Source organism: Oreochromis niloticus, linkage group LG5 (assembly GCF_001858045.2).
Source record: "Oreochromis niloticus isolate F11D_XX linkage group LG5, O_niloticus_UMD_NMBU, whole genome shotgun sequence".
NCBI classification, from domain to species: Eukaryota; Metazoa; Chordata; class Actinopteri; order Cichliformes; family Cichlidae; genus Oreochromis; species Oreochromis niloticus.
In genome coordinates, this window is record NC_031970.2 from 7,395,683 (window position 1) to 7,410,378 (window position 14,696).

Below are 14,696 nucleotides of genomic sequence, written 5' to 3' on the forward strand. Positions count from 1 at the left end.
ACACACTGGGAGGTGAAAAAGCAGTATAGGATTTGGGATGGCTGCTTCTCAGAGGACTGCATTCTCTGCTCTCGGGGAGTCCATGTGACTATGCAAAAGAGGGCATGGTGTGATGATTAGAAGATGTAAAGATCATTTTATTTTGGGGTATTCCTCCTATTTCCTTTCTCATAATGTGAAAAATGATTTAGATTCTTTTTCAGCACTCAATGAAACAGTGAAATGGTTAAAAAGTAAAACGTCTCATCACCATTCTAAACAACTAATTAAGATGCATACCCGTATTCACTGACTTCTGTATTTTTTCAAGTCAGGGGACTATAACGATGATATCTAAAATGATAAAAGTCCCTTCACAGAGGCAATTAGAGGGGAAAAAGGAGTGGATGGACAGAATGATAATAACAAACAAATAAAAAACAATGTAACAATCTCAAGCCCAGTGAGGATTCCGCATCATGCGGCTTTTGATCACGATAAGCTTCAGGATCTCAGCAAGGCCCATTGCAACTGTTTAGCTGCAGTCTCCAGAAGATTCCTTTTGTTTTCTATACTTTGTTTGTGGTGAATAGATAAATGATCATAGTAGAAAATCAATGTTATGCCATTCACTTTTGCTTCAACTTTTTTTTCCTTGAGTTCACATTCACTTGATCACAGCATTACTTTGTTTAGAGTCAAATTTCTGTAGGTATTTGTTAAACTGCTTTCTTTGTATCCGCAAGGGCCTCTTATCCACTTGATCAAAATACCCCTATTCTTAGCAGTCTATTAGAATGATATGGTTAACCAAGCATGTGATATATCCTACAATAGTCTTTAACGACTGTGTAAACACAAGTGGTACCGGGTCGCTGCTCTGTGGTACATGCACACAGCCTTTGCAGCTTGTGTGTAAATGTGTCCTCTTATGCATGAAATATCACAGTCCTTACAAAACATCTAATCTAATCAGATAGCTGTTTAATCTAATGGTTTAAAATACTAAGGCGGTATTGTTGATTCAGCATGTATTAGCCTCAAAAGTAATTGAACATTATTCAAGGTTAGCATTCTTTTGCAGGCTGATTTGGATACAACTGATTCCCCTTTTCATATTGTGTCAGCCTTATCTGGCTACACTGTCATTTGCAGTGATTAAAAGAGATTTAGGTTCCATTGTGAATTAAAACATGATACTGACACTATGTACTGTTTAAGCTGTGGCACAAAAAGGCTCTCTTCAGCTTCAAGAGCTGGATAAAAATGTCACACACACGAGTAATATCTGGGAACATTCACTCACCAAAGATTATTTCATAAATATTCTGCATAGTTTTTTGGAGCCCTTTACAGTATATAGCCATAATAATTGCAATATGCACACCAAAAAATATCTATTCATGCTTCAATCAAACGAACATCTAACCAAGTCCTTGTGATTTCCATTGAAGCGCGACATGATAAACTGTAAATACTGTTCTACCAAATTAAGAGGCCTAAATCCTGGAGCGTCATGTTGCTGACTGAGTCTGTGCCTTCTAATTTGAACATGCAGTTACAGGGCAACTGGGTATCAGGACAAAGTTTGTAGACTCCAGTTGCACAGTAATTAATAGTTAAATACCTGTGTCACAGTCTCAAGGGTCCACTGCATCTTACCCTCAAGGTAAGAGTGGCAGACAGTCGTTGTGTAGGACAGGAGTGTGCAGTGGCTGCATCAGGGTGAGAGGATGTGGGGGTATGAGGGTATGCATGTGTGTGTGTAGGGGTGGGCTTGGGGGGGCATTGCAGATCTAAATCTCTTCCACTCTCCTATGTTTCTTGAAGTATCCCTCACTCTCTAACCTTGCACCTGAGATGAAGATGGCAGTTAATGATCTTTTTTAAAACCACTTTAGCGCCCGCTCTATAGCTCAGTCTCTTACTCTCCAGACAGACCAAGGTTTTTTTTTCTCATCTCTTTTTTCTCCTCCTTTTTCATCCTGGGCCCATACACCATTTTTCTCTGTTCCATTAGCAAATTGCCTCCCTCTCTTTCCTCCTCGTTTCCACCATCCCACCTGCCCCTAACACTCCCATTAAAAATCTAACTGGGGGATTAATTTATTTAAACTGGAACAAACAAAGAAATTCACTCTAGGGTATGTTTTATTTTTCAGAAGTCGAAGAGGAGACACAGTGTTCGAGAGAGACTAATGTTAGATGGCATAATAAAGACAACCTGAAGGACCTGAGAGCCATCATTCGCACAGAGTGTCAGCAAGGTCATCTGGCTGAGGGATGGTGAGTCTGTTATTTACATATGCCATGGGCAATGAGGTAATAAGGTCTGCTTAGTTTCTCAATTCTAATAATTTTAAAAAGTGTTTAGACAACCATTAGCAAACTGACCAGCAATCTGTTTAATTTGCCTACCTATTATCTGCTTTAATGCTTGCATTGACCTGGAAATCTTACACATCTTTTTAAGACAATACAAATGAAGACGCTTACTGTGCAATTTTGTGTTGTTACCAACCATAGATCTTTGTGTGTTGTAGTATTGCATACATAAATTGGTATGCCAAAGAAAGTACCCCTATACACCACTCTAAAGTATCAAACTATATCACCACTGTAGGTAAGCTTAATCTAAAAAAAAGAAAAAAAAAAAAGATTATTTCATATCATATGTCATATCATATTTGTATGTACAACAGTTTCATTGCATTTAGTGTAACAAACATGTGATTATAATAAAACTGAAAAAAAAAATTAAACAAGTAGTTTAAAAAAGATATGACTCAGCTCAGATGCCTCACAGACTGCTCCTTGCCTTAATATGTCTAGTCCTTAGTCAGGTTTTTGAATATCAGGGTTAATAACTCACTGAAGGATCCAATCCTCAAGATTACGTGTGTTTGATTTTGTTTACACCATCTGCCATCAGATGTAATTGAATGTACTGCATGGTATAATCTGATACATCCGGGGGTGATGTTTTGCTGCTGTTGTGTGTGTGTGCCTGTGTGTGTGTGTCTGCGTCTGTGCATTAGTGTGTGCAGTGTTACACAGCCCATAGCTATCCCTTAGGAATTGAAAATAGCCTGCAGATGTCCTGCAGGAATTTATCCCAGTCTTATTGTGAACCATGTTCTCCAAGTCAAAATTGACTTGTTATGGTGATATCACATGCATTTTACTGAGGCACTGAAAGATACTATGCATACTTAATAAAGTGCTATGAGTCTGTGATCTTTTTTCTGTAAAAAAAAAAAAGAATCTCTCCATTTTTTATTTTTATTTCTGTTTCCAGCTACAGTGTAACAGTGCTACTGTAACATGAAAAGTTGCTCTGGTTTTCAGAAGACATTGCCATGTCATCCTATTAATATTATTATATGATACCGTATTGTACCTGTGTAAGCATTTACCACAGCAGTTATCACAGTAAAAACACTGATATTAATATTCGAATCCAAGTTTGCCATTTAGTTTAGTAAATGAGCTGGTATATAAGGGGTTAACTGACAGGCTCAAGGAATTTTGGTGAGGTTTAAGGGTGATGGGAAATACCAGCAATTAATGTGATTTTTTTTGTTTGCAGGGATAAGTCATTAGTATCAATTGGCCTTTTGTAACAGGAAATACAGACTGCTTAGTAAAAACTGCTCTTCCAGCAAAGAGTTCTTAATCTTTGTTAGAGACATTTTATTCAATAGGCTCACTGATTTTGTGGCAAGAGTTTGGTAAAAGACGATAATTGATATAATTCTAATTTAACATGCCCGAAGCGAGGAAACGGGTTCGCTTAGCTGCTAATTAACACATTATATACTGATAGCATAATCTTCACACGAATAAAAAGTGTGCATCATCATCTTGATGATCACCAAGACTTGTGAGAAAATAGATGATCTGAAACAAATGTTCCAAAAAATAAGAAATCAGGAACGGGACAAAAACTTTTTCAGAGCACAATATCTGGTTCTTTTATTAAAACGTACAAGCTTGTATACACAAGATGTTGTTGTAAAAGTAACTTTGACTTTCAAGGTGTATTCGGGACACATCTAGTCCCTGAGCTCACAGTTTTGGCACACTGTCTGTTAAAGGCAAGCACACACTAAAGATTATACTGTTGACAAAACTGAAAACATAATCTGTAGCTTAATTCAGTTCACTTTTGAATTCTGGGTCAGTTTTGATTGAATTCAGCAGCTGGTTTCTAAATGAGTGGAAAACAAAGCCTTTTTAAATTCCACGTCATTCCAGTTCATCACTCTTTCTAGTCCATAAAAATGGTGTCTAAGTCTTATATAACACATGTACTTGGATCGATCCATCCGACCAAAATGACAGAAAATACATGACTTCTTACAAACAACCGTGACATTATTATAACTGGTGACCATAACATTGAGCTACAGGGTTGTAATATTGCCCCGGAGAGTAATGTGCTTCTACATGAGGACATAGTTCAAAGAAAATTTTAAATGTCTCCAAATCTAGTGGTCCCTGACACTTTCCAAGTAATTTTCTTGTCTGAGCATGTTAATTTCCTGGTCCCTTCACATTAATGAGGCTACCGTGTCCGCAGTGGATCAGCTTGTTTTTGACACTTTGGCTTTTGTACAGAGAAAACAAAATATTAAATATTAATTGTTGATTCATTGTTAAAATTTAAATGCTCATGGTTAATCCTTTTCATGATTGGACAGAGGCAGACGGGCTCCTCTCTCGTTCCAGTGTTAATGCTAATGGAACTTTCCTGGCTCCAGTGGACAAGCATTAGCAGTATCAATCATTTCCACAAGATATTTGGCATGAATCCAGAACTGTGGAAGGAAAATGCGTTTCATGTGTTTATATAAGGTTTAGCAAAATACAACAACAGCAAGTTCTTCAAAGATGTATCACAAGACATAGAAAAAGAGGATGTTACATGTGAATTATTGTCTTTTTTTCTTGACACCCCAGAGCATCTTCAGTTCAAAGAGGTAGACTAGTGATAAATATGTCACTGGTACCAAGCCAGGATAAGGCATTACTAGCTTTAAATCCCTCAGCACTGATGAAAAAAAGACTTACTGCACACACAGAGAAACTGGTACTTTCAGCAACACAAAGACCTTCACACACACATACACAAACTTATACTTTGACAATAAGTTGTCAAAATGAAAGTGACCTTTGTGGTCTAGTTTCACAGGACAGATGGCGGCCATCAGCAGAACACAATGTGGCCTACGAGGCTGTATTGGAGCCCTCCCTCTTTTCCACGTCTGTTTTACGCTTATTTTATGTCCATTTGAACTACTGCAGTTTTATAAATAATGCAAGAAAACAAGGTCAAAACACAAAAGATCTGATTTTTTTTCATCATTTTAAAGCAGCATTATTCATGCTGCAGTGATTCAGCTTATATGCTGGTCCACATTTCTATTTTAATTAGTCAGCTATTAATGTTTAACAGCAATTCAAATTTACATTTAATCTTAAGAAACAGTTTTGCTTTGGCCCTATTATATAATGGGAAAGGGAAGTGCTCTTTAGAGTGTGTTCCTCCAGCCCCTGCGGTTTAACAACTAAAGATTTGGATTAACTTCTTAAAATGAAAATATTACTCTTAAGTCCGCATATCTAAGTTGGGGTTTTTAGGCATTTCCAAAATTTAAACTCTCTTACTGCACTAAAATTTGTAATATGCAAGATTTAACAATGTGTGAATTTTTATGTTTATGGATGAGTGCATGTCTATATTGGTTTTTCCCATCACAGTATTTATGCATACACTTTGTAGACTATCTGTAACTGTTTGCATATGATAGTGTGCTAGTCTCTCTGAGTTCATTTGCTCTAGCTTGTGTACTCACATACCTCCATATGTCTCATAATCCAGGAGACTGGCACACATCATAGCACTGGGAGCATGGGAATTCAGAGCTGTTCTGCCACATTCATCCGTCTAAAGAAACAGACAGAGAGAACTTATGTGGCAGTGTTTAGCATATTACACAAAATAAAGAAAGATTTTGACTACGCACTGGGAACTGCTGCCTCACTGAATGAGGAATCAACTGTGGTGAAGATTCAAAGGGCCAATTTTACACTAGCTTATGAGAAAGGGAGTAAATAGAGGGATGCACAGTGCCTAGAGACTGCCAGATGTTACACAAGGGAATTCATCTGCAGCAAGAGTGACCATGGGTGGAATAGTTCTAAATTGGCTCTGAAAAATTGGGTCCTCACATACAAACAGATGAAGGGAATATTTGGGATAGAGTGCTTCATGAAAAATGGTTGTCAGTTTATTTCCTTGCATTTTTCATTTCTGCTGTTCTGTTATCAGCCGTTTTCCTGCCTCTTGTTAGATTATGTAATAATGCTACAACAACACATGGCTACTTTTTACTGTGAATCTAACTTTAGATTTTCCCATTTCCCATTTTCCTACAAAACTAAGCAAAACAAAGGCACAAACTAAAAAGAGTAATAACTGAGCCATCCATCTTCAGATTACATCACCATTAGAATGTTGAAATCTAGTGCAGATTTTTTAAAAATCTAGGGATACTACTATTTTGGCAGATTTTGTGTCTAAAATGTGTCTTTTTATGCATAAAAATGACATTCTGTTCAAAAAATATAAACTAATTAATTAACATTATAACCTAGGAATTTAAAATTTGAAAAGGCCGTATTGTCAACTCAGTATATATTAACCTCAAATATTACTAAACATTATTCAAAGTTATTCTTCACCACACTCAATATTCTGCGCACAACACCCAATGATGACTTTAGGGTTTGCTTGTATAAATGTGTATATATCTTGTTTCCACTGATCATTTGTCAGATTTTTCTCAACAACTTGGCTGGAGTCCACCTTTGGTAAATTCACCTAATTGAACATTATTTGGAAGGGCACACACCTGTCTATATATGGTATCATAGTTGACAGTGGATGTCAGTGCACAAACCAATCAATGAAGTCCAGGAATTGTCTGTGTATCTCTGAGACAGGATTGTATCAAGGCACAGATCAGGGGAAAGGTACAGAAAAATCTCTGCAGCAATGAAGGTCACAATAAATCACAATGGCCTCCATTATCTGTAAATGGAAGAAGAATGGAACCACCAGGCCCAACTTGATTGAGCTTGAGAGGTTCTCCAAAGAAGAATAGAAGAAACTTTCAATAAATATGTGTACCAAGTTTGCAGCATCATACTCAAAATGGCTTGAGGCTGTAACTGCTGCCAAGAGCTTCAACCAAGTACTGAACAAGGGCTGTGAATACTTATATCCATGATATATACATATTGGTCATGGAATTTTCAGGTGAGAAATCAATTCATCCCATTTTGGAATAAGGCTGTAACGTGAGACATTATTATTTAAGGTGTGATACAAAAAAGCTGTCTTCAGTTTCAAGGGATGATAAAAATGTTAGACACTGACATAGTCTGAATAATAATAACAGAAGCTTGGCAGCCCTGGATGCTTGATATGGCAGAGTTTTACATGATATGTCCTTCCTGACGCAATCCCAACGGGGATGCCTACTGCAACTGAACCAGTATATATAAATTGCAACCTGCAGGCCAATTTTCAAGTATCAATAAATCAGCAAGTGAGTATTGCTATTATTGTACACAATATCTTAGAAAATTTCACAAATTTCAAATCTGTTCTTTAAAGGTCTACAGCATGACAGTACATGTATTAATTGGCCTGTATTGTTACAAAGACTGACCTGCACAGCCTAAAAACATCCATCCATTCACTTCCGCTTATCCTTTTCAGGGTCGCGGGGGGCGCTGGAGCCTATTCCAGCTGTCATAGGGCGAGAGGCGGGGTACACCTAAAAACATGTTCTGGCAAATACCTTCTGTCATGTCCTTTATGAAGACTACCTAAGATATTGGATTTGATTTGCTGTCAGCCTTTATTAAGTCCAGTATGAACAGTAAAGTCAAGTAAAGTTGAATTTAAACAAAGTTGAGATTAAACTTTGAAAATCTTTCAAAGGAATGGCCACAAAACAGAACTACACAAGTAAAATTGTTACAGCTGACCTTACTTGAACTTCTTCTAGCTGGTGCAAAGAAATTTTGTACTTTAATTTAAAGATATTGTGTAATCCTATAAAAACAATAAAAACATATCCCAGTTTGGGACTGCTGTGTGTTCAAACTCTGTTATCTCTTGAGATGTTGTGGTTCCGTAGCAGATGGGAGAGGCAAGAGGCAACAGCATAGTGCAGTCTGGTCATTACACTGGGAAAAGTGTTTGTGAATGTGAATCTGTGTGTGTGTGTGTGTGTGTAGGTGTGTGTGTGTGTGTGTGTGTGTGTGTGTGTGTGTGTGTGTGTGTGTGTGTGTATAACCTTGAGGTTGAAAGAACCTCTGGTGTAATAATTCTGTGTGTTAGCTATGGCAGGTGGTTGGCATGCTCCATGTTAAATCTTTATTGATCTTTTATCTTTCAAAAAGTACAAGACAGGTCTTTTGTTTGTGCATCACAGAAAGTGGTGATAGTTTGTGGAACTGACGTGGACATTACAGTTAATACCAGGGCAGGAATGTATAGTTAGTACATGTACATGTAGTACTTGTTTGTCTTACAGTACATGTTGTTTCTCTTTTGTTTTGAACTATAAATATAGTAACTGCCCCTATGAGATAAAGAGTCAGACTAGGACTGCTACTATGAGTCGGGCACTCAAAGTTTCCCCAAGTCATTGTTCTTAATTTCGGAAGCTTCCCTCATTTCTTGCGAGTTTGGCTTTCTTCTTTACTCTGCACTAGTTGAAGAAAAAAGAAAAGGGAAAAAATCCAGAGACATGAAGCTGCAATAGAAAACTTGTTAGGTGCTACCCCTTTCTCAGATGCCATAGTGAACTAAGCAAAGGGATCTTTAAGGGAGCAAAGGGACTTTTAATGAACAGGCACATTATTGATCTGTGGACAAAACAGTCGTTAATTATGTGCGGGTGGAAATTTAATTGAGGGAGTGAAAGAAGGTCTCTGCTTGCTAAGCTAATGCATGGTCAAGAATGAAGAGAATTTGATTGAGCTCTGTGCCATTGGGGTAAAGGATGAGACACAAATGATCACTCAGCCAATGCCTCTGGATTTTCCCTGCTCCCTTTCTCTGTCTAGGCCTTTCTTTGTCTTTTATCAAGCGCCACTTGTGTCATTCAACTATTCCTTTGTTTTCAAATTAGGAGGAAATGCCTTCAATTGACTAATTTACTTCACCTTTGTGTTCTCTTTTGCCATCTGTTCAACCCACTCTTGCCAATCTTTGTTTTTTTGGGGTTTTTTTTACCTGTATAAATGGCAGGAGTTAAGTGTCTAAAGAATCCGGAGGACGAGCATATTGACTCAACATGTGATGTGTGTGTGTGTGTGTGTATATTTGTGTGTGCTTATGTATTATGGCATCCATCTTTCTGGGGTTTGTCCAATCTTGTGTATATCTCTGATTTGTAGTTGTCAGTTATCATCAGGCAGTCAACTGTTTTATGGCTCTGCTCACTGAGCCATATTATGTGCCAGCAAAATCTCCTCTATCTCAGCTGAATGCCTGTGTGAACCTTCTGAAAATTGATGGCCATTTAATTCAAATGATTATTCTGTTAGGTTATATTAAGTAAGAAACAAATTTAAAGAGAGTGTCAAACCATTGCTAATTACAGTAAGGTGGAAACATTTAATTGCAGTATTAGCCCGTATCTTATAATGAGCTGTAACACAGCATGAACTTTTCATTCTTGCATTTTCTGAAGTTTAGCCGTTCTAAATAAAGACTTCCAAGTGCACACAAACCAGGACACTAAACACACTGAGTCATTAGATCATCTGTTTAGAGCAATCAGATTACACTTAAGTCATTACTGTTGGTGTGGCATGCACCCAAAACAACCATATAACAGCACACTGCAGATGTTTCTGTAGCTGAATGAAGGTGATGTTCAGCTGAAGAACTACATTGTGTAATCCCTGCAGGGGATGAGTTGTGTTGCTTATCCAAGAGTGTAGAAGCTCAGCATGACTTAGATTCTCATTAAAGGAGCTTATTTATCTCTACACTTCCTAAAGAATCAAGGCTGGCGTCTTGAAGTCTTTGGGTTGGCAGCAATTACCATACCTATCAAGTAGCTTCATAACACCTGTTCCGTGTCATAAGAAAGATGTGCCAAGCTATTACTCAGTTTTCACAAGGTGTAAGTACTGAATGCACTCTCAAAATGGATTTATGTAAAAGGATCAATTTATTTGCATGAAAAAACCCACCCATTTTAGTAGTTAAAAATATAGCTTTGCCATGTTTTGAGAAAAAAAGCTTGTAGTTGTGAGGCTTTTAAACCTCTTGTGTTTGAGAATTTTAACTTTAACTAATTTTACAGATATACTTTCCATTTGCTAGCATTAAGTTTAGAGGCTGTTATTCTAAATTTCATGCAGCACAGATTTGTTGAAAAGGGCTACTTTGTAAGATAAATGCCTTTCATTATCTTTGTTTCAATCGCTATGTACTTTTCCCTTTCCCCTGTACTTTTTTATGACTCTCTTTATGAGTCTAATTTTGCAATTCTCATGCCATATTCACATCATATGGCACACATGAGCTCCGTCTCCAGAAAAACCATATTTTAATGTAATTTCATCAATTAAAATGATCTTCGCTTATCTTGCACCTAGTGATCACTTAAATCAAGTTGCTATCACTGGTTAGCGCTTCAGTGATCTAGACTCTGACTTGAGAGGGATCACTAATTCTTCAATGAACAGTTTTATTCCATACTAAAATGATTGTGGGCAGCTTCAGTAATAACATAAATCATATTTGTATGAGTCCTAATTTGAACTTCTGTGTAGTTCCTAGGAGTGATTGTGGATGCTTGATAAATATGTACTCTGATCCTATATGATGAAATACAAAGCAACTTCTTGAGCAGAGGGTATTCAGCATCCAATTTAGCATATGAAAAGATAAATCCATTTTATTTTTTAAACCTTTTTAATAATGCAAACATTCCTCTAAATTTTCACGTAGTGTCAGGGACTGGTAGTAGAAAATTTTTCTGCTGAGTGTATTGTGTGACTACTAGCTATAATACCCCAATGCTGCTTGGAGGGCTATTACTGTCATAGTAACAGGGGGTCATTAAATGGCTAGCAGCTGTGACTATTTGTTTTCTTTTATGTTACCTCAGTCCCGCAGCTGTGTTCTCTGTGTATGAGCACGAAGAGGAATATATACATGATTGACTGTGCAGGCTTGTGTGTGTGTGCATGTATGTGTAGTTATTTATTTATTTATTTGTATGTATTTATTTATTTTTTTAGGGTCATAACTTTCCATTGCTCTATGATGAATACACAGTACCAGTGTTCATGGGGCTTTAAAATCAAACTATGAGCTGGCCCCTACCAGAGCACTACATACTGTGGTCAGACACATAATTGATATGGATCGGTTCATGCCTTATTTCTGTATTTCTCTCTCTCTTTTTTGTTTGTTTTGTTTTTAGTTAGCTTCTTTTACATTTTTAGTGTCCCGTAAATTATTTAGGACATTAAATTGTTGAAGGCAAGCATTGAAATTGCAGATACTCAGTGTCATTTTACACAGTTCACAGAAAAAGAAAAAAGAAACACTGACCTTCACTGACCAATATGGACATGCACCCATCCATAAACATAAAAACACTGACCACTGATCATTGCAAGCCCAATAAGTGTATTTATAAAGGTTTTGTTTAAGTTGAGATTTTAAAAAAATCTTCTTTTGCTGTCTGTGAAGCATGTAATTGGTCCCAAATTTCATCTGGAACAGATGTTATGACCCCACAATGCCTTAATTGCAACATCTAAAAGAATTGGTGCTATCAACAGCAAAGCATGATCAAACCCAAGTATGCTTTGATTTTTTTTTTCAGCTTACTTAATCGATAGTTTACTGTAGTGGTTCTCAAAGTGTGTGGCGCGCGGATGCCGCTCAGGTACGTCCGCCTCCCCCACAGCCGCTCCACAGACCACGCCCTGCCACAGCTCCGCAGTCAAAAACAGGCTCACTGCAGCCACTAAGAGTGAATAGTATTAAACTTTCACTAAATTAAATATTTTTAATCTCTGTTCACAAGTTTTTGGATTTCTTTTTTTACAAGACTAAGACTGAACTTTATTTTTCCATGTTTGTCAGTGTTCACATTCTGTTTAACTTGTTGCTTTTTTGAAAAGGTGCTGTAGGCTGATGAAGCAGTCTAGTGACAAAAGTTACAAATTGTTGTTTGAAATGAAAGTTGTTTGTTTAAAACAAAAATTACTGAAGGAATTATTGTGAATGAGTTTATTATCTAAACAAAGTTGCAGCTAGGCTTTTCTGTCATTGTTTTGTTTAGATGGGACGTGATAATATTTCTTCCTGCCATGTGGGGAATGATGTAAAAAGTTTGAGAACCACTGGTTTACTGTTAGTACCTAAAGTTTTACACAGTACAGTTGTAGAAATAGCCAAAATAATAGGTGACATTATCTTTAAGGCATATTGGTCAAACTATCAGCATACTATCAGCTAAAGCAGAAAATAAGGATTTTCCCTGAATTTTGTAATCAGGGGTAAGTGATCAAACAGATTAAATAGACTTTCCTATTAATGTGACATAAATATTTGTATGTGTGAGATGTGTGTGATGGGTTTATTCACATCTATGCACTTACCGTATAGTTTTCTATCACTCATCACTATGTAGAGCAAGGCTGAGGTCAGAAGCAGCCATTTACTCACAGCATTGGACAGGAAAGTCAACCCACGCACACTCTACTACCTGAACACCTTCAGGGCCTTTCTGTCTCCAACTTGGAAGTGAAAAATCAGTCTATTTTTCTCAGCTGTGCAGGTTGAGAAGTCTTTTTTATATAAGGCTACAACTCTGTTTCCCATAAAGTTGGGATATTGTAAAATGTACCAAAATGAAAATCACTATTTAATTGAAGATATCACAGGTGTTGAAAACAGCATATTTGATCATTTTTGGAGAAAAAAAATATGCCTTTAAAAATTTGATACTAATACCACTTTTCGAAAAAAGTTCAGATGGGAACATGTTTACAACTGTGTGCCTCGTCTTTTAAAATATTTTAAAAAGTGCTTAGAAGCTGTTAGAAAGCAACATTGTTTCCCAGTCTTGCTTGATATGGGATTCCACAAACTCAAAAGCTGAGGGCATATTTTTAAAAAATATTCTTTTGTTTCAAAATGTGCCAAATCTTTTCACTAGGTGGTGGTTCATGGGTATTTTACTGTGGAGCCATGCTTCTGCTATGTGTGCAGCGTGTGCTTTGGTATTGTCTTAGTTGAATAAACCAGACTTTTCCCGAGCTGTGTGGGACCATATGTTGGTTTAAAAACTGTATAAATCATTCAGCATAGCATCCACAAAACATCATAGAATTCATAGAATTCAAACATGCAAAGTCATAAAACTGTGATAAAAATTGTAATCTGTCAGACCACACTTAGACAGTTTTTCATTTTGTCTCAGTCCAGCTCAAAATAACTCAGATGGCAAAGGAATCTGTAGATCTTGTTTATATATTTTTTTCTTTTCTTTATCTTTTTTCATGCATTTGTAAAGTGATATACCAAACATGTGGTATTCACTAACACTGGTTTTCAGAAGGGGCAAATTAACTGCAGATTACTGTCTGTTTTTGCTGTGCTATATGAGCGCCAAATCTCACAAGCAGTGAGTAATTGTTTTTAGCCTTTTTTATTTATATACACAAACTTTTTTAATATACCGTTCGCCATATATGATGGGTAAGGGCTTTGCATTTTACATACATAAATGTTATTCTTTTCCTTTGTTTTTTTTTTCTTTTTTCCCAAACTGCTTATCCACAAAGGAACAGATATGCTAAAGGTCTATGTCAGCATTATGTTTCATGTTTGGATTTATTAAAGAGGCACAGTGTCAGTTTTGGTCTGTTGGTCTAATGTGTTTGTCAATGTTCTCAGAAAGCAACATTCTGTGAGGAGAATATTTCAAATATAATTTACTAAGATTTTTAGAAAGAAATTTACTCCTTATTGTTTTGAAATTAACAGAGGAAAAGCATACACTTAATGTAACTGTATAGTTGAAACTATGTTATGAGAACAAGTGCATGATAGGGACTGGGAAATCTGTGAGTGTGGTGCCAAAGCTTTGGCTCAGTCCTGTAACTTTTCACTAAGCCCTTGCACACCATGTTTAGAGTTAAGCCCCAAAAATACAGGTAAAATACACCAAGAGTCTTTTTTTCATTAACACTATGTCATGCTGACATGGGCATGAGGAATACAGGAAGTCAGAGACAGAAACCGTTGGATATTATAATAACAATAATAATAATAATAATTGCACCATTAATGATAAGATATATGTTTTACATGATCTGCAAATTATTATTATTTTTTTTACATTTTACACAGCATCACCTCTCCTTTTTAGGAAACAGGGTTGTAATTTATTTTTGATTCAAAACCAATTTCTTTTCACTTATCAGGCTGTTACAGCCTCTCATTCCTCATCCGCCCAAAAAGTCTTGAAACTTGACAAGAGATTTTCAATTTCCAGCAGCAATCTCTCCTAACAACCCTGGCCTACCAGGATATATGGGGCTATTACCATTCATGGGAACAACAAGAAACAAGATGAAGGAGAAATCCCATAAGACCA

General features: G+C 36.7%; 1 protein-coding gene across 2 annotated transcripts in view; it reads left to right on the forward strand.

Moving 5' to 3' along the window:
• cdh22 (cadherin 22) overlaps window positions 1-14,696 on the forward strand; it is a 157,937-nt gene that overhangs the window by 41,518 nt on the left and 101,723 nt on the right. The window contains exon 2 of one of the 2 annotated variants that reach the window (XM_003456111.5): window positions 2,142-2,265. The exons of the other annotated variant lie outside the window; for it this stretch is intronic. The gene's annotated coding sequence lies outside the window, so the exon portion shown is untranslated. The remainder of the gene's footprint in view (window positions 1-2,141; window positions 2,266-14,696) is intronic. 2 annotated transcript variants of the gene reach the window in all.